This window comes from Balaenoptera physalus (genome assembly GCF_965194825.1).
Source record: "Balaenoptera physalus genome assembly, contig: HAP1_SCAFFOLD_393, whole genome shotgun sequence".
NCBI lineage: Eukaryota > Metazoa > Chordata > Mammalia > Artiodactyla > Balaenopteridae > Balaenoptera > Balaenoptera physalus.
In genome coordinates, this window is record NW_028126293.1 from 684,588 (window position 1) to 690,611 (window position 6,024).

Here is a 6,024-nt window from a genome sequence, read left to right on the forward strand (position 1 = left end):
AATAGGCCTATACCCTAAGAAGACCAGAATCGGAAAGGCACACAAAGGCAAACATGCACTGCAGCAATATTTACAATAGCCACGCCATGCAAGCAAACAAAATGTCCATCAACAGATAAATGGAGAAAGAAGAAGTGGTATACGTACCGAACGGAATAGTAGGTTCGGAAAAAAAATGAACAATGCCGTTTTCAGGACTACACATGAGCCTAGAAATAATCATATTATGTTAAGTAAGTCAAAAGGGAATGACAAATATCCTATGATATCATTTATACATGTTATCCTAAGATTGCTACCAATGAACATATTTCCACAGAAAAAGACACTCACAGACTTATAAAACAAGCTAATGGTTAACCGAAATGAAAGGTGGGAGGACGGATAAATTAGGATTATGGGGCTAACATACATATACTAATGTCTGTTAAATGTATATAAACATATAACATATAAACTATATGAATTATATAATCACCAATACATAGAAAATATATAATGACGAAACACCTACCAAATACCAAGGGAGGGCTACTCAACATTCTGTAATAACATACATGGTAACAGGATCCGAAGATGAACAGACATATGTATGAATCACTGACCAGATTCTGTACAGCCAGACAATCAAAACACTCTAATCAAATTTCCTCCGATAAGAAATATAAATTAAATTTAAAAAACGAACCTAAGTAAGGAGACATAAACTTCTGTGGTCTTGTCCCAGCACATTCCACTCTAATTTACAACCGAGGAATACGACGACCAGGAAGACTCTGTTGTCCTAGTAACAAGAGTTGAGAACGTAATAATGCTGCCACCTTGTGGCTGTTTTCCACAACAGCAGCATTAAACCCAGTGCTAATGGTCGCTTAATAGTCACAAGGACTGCAGGGCTGTAAATGACACCTGCCCTCAAAAAATGTCCTGGGGTAGGGAATAGGCAAGAAAATTCAACACATGACAAATTTTTCAAGAAGTCAATATGAACAGGGAAGTTGTACTCATTCTTTTAAAAAAAAGGAAAACAAAAAAAAAGGACATGCCTAAAGCTCAGTATAAGGAATTATTAGCTGCATGCAAATCCAACGTCCACAAAGGTTTCAGCTCTCACCAGTCAAATGACCATCAGCAAAACGTCTACAAACTATAAACACTGAAGAGGTTTTAGGGAACTCTGTACCTTCTAGCTGCTGGTGGGATGTTAAGTGGTAACAGCACTAATGAGAACAAAGTGGAGCTGCATTTAAAAGGTAAAAATTGAGCTACCATATGATGCGGCCGATCTCCTAATGGGCCTATACCCTAACAAGATCAGAATCGGAAAGGCACAGACAGGCAAACATGCACTGCAGCAATATTGAAATAGCCAAGACATGGAAGCAAAAAAAAGGTCCATAAACAGATGAATGGACAAAGAAGAAGTGGTACATGTACAGAATGGAATACTAGCCACGAGAAAAAAGAAAAGAACGGCATATGCAGCACCAAAGATAAGCCTAGAGATAATCACACAACGTGAAGTAAGTCAAAATGTGAAAGACAAATGTCCTATGATATCACTTACGGTATCTGAAAATTCATAAAAATGAACATATATCCATAGACAAAGACAATCTCAGATTGAGAAGACAAACTTATGGTTATGCCAATGAAAAGGTGTGAGGAATGGATAAATTAGGATATTGGGGTTAACAAACATATACTAAGACATATAAACTATATCATCCCCAAAGACCTATGGAATACCAAGAGTGGTCTACTCAACACTTTGTAATAACCTACATGGAAAAGGACACAAAGATCAATGGATATATGTATATGTGTCCATGAACAAGATTCTGTACACCTAGAACAAAAGACATATTTCAATCAAATTTGCTCTGATAAAAACTACAACTTAAAGACACAAACAAGAATTAAGGAGGCTAAAACTTATGGGGGTTTGTCCTGGCACATTCCACTCTAATCTGCAACCTAAAAGCACAACTTGCAGCAAGGTTCTGTTTCCCTAGCAAGCAGAGTTGGCAACGTAGAAATGCTGCCACCCTAAGGCCGTTTCCTCAAACAGCAGGTGCTGTTGATGGTCCACTGCTAATGGTCATTAATATTCACAAGGACTGCAGGGCTGTAAATGACTCATGCCCTCAAAAACTGTCCTGGGGTAGGGAATGGCCAAAAAAATCCAAACGCGGCAAACTTTTCAAGAAGGCAATTCGAAGTTGTAAGTTTAGCTGAATCGTAAAAAAAAAATGAAAAGGACATTGATAAACACAAAACATCAGGAATTATTAGACGCATGCAAATCCAATCTACACAAAGATATGACCTCACACCAGTCAGAATGACCATCAGCAAAAAGTCAACAAACGATAGATGTTGAAGAAGTTGTGGAGAATACCGTAACCTCTCGGTCTAAGTGGGATGTAAACTGGAAACAGCCAATAATACGAACAGAATGGCAGTGCGTTTAAAGGTAAAAATTGAGTCACCATATGATCCGGAAGGCCCACTATTGGGCCTGTCACCTGTGAAAGCCAGAATCAGAAAGACACAGGATGGAAAATCGTGTATTGCAGCAGTATTTACAATAGCCAAGACATGGAAGCAACAAAAATGTCCATCATCAGATGAATGGACGAAAAAGTGGTCCATGTACACAATGCAATATTAGACACAGAAAAGAATGAAACAATGCCGTTTGCAGCACCATAGATGTGGCTACAGATAATCACAGAACTTGAAGTAAGTCAGAAAGCGAGAGACACATATCCTATGATATCACGTATAGGTGTTACCTAAAAATTGATAGGAATGAACCTATTTCCACAGAGAAGGACACTCACGTGTTCAGAAAACAAGCTTGTGGTTAACCAAATGGAAAGGTGTGAGGAATGTATAACGGAGGATATTGGGTTTAACAGACATATGATAATACTTATAAAATATATAATCATCAGACATACCGAATACCAAGAGAGGTCTATACAACATTCTGTAATAACCTATATGGAACAGGATCCAAACATGAAAAGATATATGAATCAATGAAAGAGATTCTATACACCTAGACCAAACACAACATTGCAATCAAATTTGCTCTGAGAAAAATGAAAATTAAACTGAGAATACCAACAACAAATAAGTAGACATAGTTTCTGGGGTGTTGTCCTGGCACATTCCACTCTACTCTACAACCTACAAACAGGACTTCCAGGAAGGCTCTGTTGCCCTAGTAACCAGAGTTGGGAATATAGAAATGCTGTCCCCTTGTGGCCGTTGCCTGCAACAGCAGCTTTAAACGCAGAACTAATGGTCATGTGATATTCACAATTACTACAGGGCTGTAAACGACACCTGCCCTCAAAAAATGTCCTGGTGCAGGTAATGGCCACAGGAATTCACAGAACATGGCACATTTTTCAAGGAAACAATTGGAAGAGGTAAGTTTCTCTGTTTCACTTTAAAAAAAAGAAAGAAAACGGACGTAGGTAAAGCTCAATATCGGGAATTATTAGACGCATGCAAATCCAAACTACAAAAAGGTATCACCACCCAACCCTCAAAATGCCATCAGTAAAAAGTCTACAAACAATAAATGCTGAAGGGGTTTTAGAGATCTGTGTACCCTGTAGTTGCTGGTGGGATGTAAACTGGTAACAGCCAGTAGTGAGAACAGAATGGAGGTGCGTTGAAAGGTAAAAATTGAACTACCATATGATCTAGTAGGCCCACTGCTGGGCCTAACCCCTGAGAAGACCAGAATCCAAAAGACATAGGCTGGCAATCCTGCACTGCATCAATATTTAGCATAGCCAAGATGGAAGTAACCAAAATGTCCATCAACAGAAGAATGCACAAAGAAGAAGTGGTCCGTGTACACAATGGAATATTCGCCATGGAAAAGGATGAAACACTGCTCTTTGCAGCACCATAGATGAGCCTAGAGATAATCACAGAACATGAGGTAAGTCGGAAAGCAGACGACAAATAAACTGTGATATCACTCCTAGCTGTTACCTAGCAACTGACACGTATGCACATATTTCCACAGAGAAAGATTCTCACAGACTTCGAAAACAAACTATGGGGGCTTCCCTGGTGGTGCAGTGGTTGAGAATCTGCCTGCTAATGCAGGGGACACAGATTCGAGCCCTAGTACGGGGAGATCCCACATGCCGCAGAGCACCTAGGCCTGTGAGCCACAACTACTGAGCCTGCGTGTCTGGAGCCTGTGCTCCGCAACAAGAGAGGCCACGATAGTGAGAGGCCCACACACCACGATGAACAGTGGCCCCCACTTGCTGCAACTAGAGAAAGCCCTATCACAGAAACGAAGACCCAACATAGCAATCAATCAATCAATCAATCAATCAATAAATCTTTTAAAAAAAGAAAAAAAAACAAACTATGGTTATCTAAAAGGAAAGGTGGGAGGAATGGATACATCAAGATTAGGGTTACCATACGTATACAAATACATATTAAACACATGTATCAAAAAGACCGACCATATACCAAGGGAGGTCTACTGAACGCTCCGTAATAATTTACACGGGGGCTTGCCTGGTGGCACCGTGGTAAAGAATCCGCCTGCCAATGCAGGGGACACAGGTTCGATCCCTGGTTCAGGAAGATCCCACATGCTGCAGAGCAACTAAGCCCGTGCCCCACAACTAATGACCCTACGCTCTGGAGCCCATGAGCCATAGCTACTGAGCCCAGGCACCACAACTACTGAAGCCAGCACGCCTAGAGCCCGTGCTCCGCAACAAGAGAAGCCACTGCAGTGAGAAGCCCGTGCACCGCAACGGAGAGTAGCCCCCGCTCACCGCAACTGGAGAAAGCCCACATGCAGCAACGAAGATCCAACTCAGCCAAAAATAAATAAATAAATAAATACAATTTATTTTAAAAAATAATAGTAATTTACATGGGAAGAGGCTCTGTACATGAATAGATATATATAATGTTCAATTGAACCTGATTGTGTACACTCAGAACAAACACTATCCTACCCATTACCCCAATTTAAAAAATTAAAACCACGAACAACAATTAATGAGACATAAAGTTATTGGGGTTTTCCCTGGCATATCCCATTCTAATTTACAACCTAGGAACACGACTTTCAGGAAGGCTCTGCTGCCCTAGTAACCAGATTTGGAAATGGAGAAATGCTGCCGCCTTGTGGCCGTTTCCCACAATAGCAGCTTTAAACACAGGGCTAACGGTCACTTGAGATTCACAGTAATTGTAGGGCCGTAAATGACACGTGTCCTCAAACAATGTCCTGGGGGAGGTAATGGCCAAAAAAGTTCACAACACGGAAAATTTCTCAATAAAACAGTTTGAAGAGGTAAGTGTTACTCACTCTGTTGTTTTAAAAAAAGAAGAACATGGATAAAAGCTCAATATCAGGAATTATTGGTTGGATGCAAATCCAAACTAAAAAAAGATTTCGCCACCCAATATTCAAAATGCCATCCGTAAAAAGTCTACAAACAATGAATGCTGATGGCTTGGAGGAGAAATGCATACCCACTATGCTGTTGGTTGGATGTAAAGTGGTAACAGCTAATCATGAGAACAGAATGGAGCTGCGTTTAAAAGGTAAAAATTGAGCTACCATATGATGCGGCCGATCCCCTAATGGGCCTATACCCTAAGAAGACCAGAATCGGAAAGGCACAGACAGGCAAACATGCACTGCAGCAATATTGAAATAGCCAAGACATGGAAGCAAAAAAAAGGTCCATAAACAAATGAATGGACAAAGAAGAAGTGGTACATGTAGAGAATGGAATATTAGCCTCGAAAAAAAATAAAAGAATGGCATATGCACCACCACAGATGAGCCTAGAGATAATCACACAACGTGAAGTAAGTCAGAATGCGAAAGACAAATATCCTATGATATCACTTATGGTATCTGAAAATTCATAAAATGCACATATTTACATAGAGGAAGACAATCTCAGATTGAGAAGACAAACTTATGGTTAAGCCAAAGAAAAGGTGTGA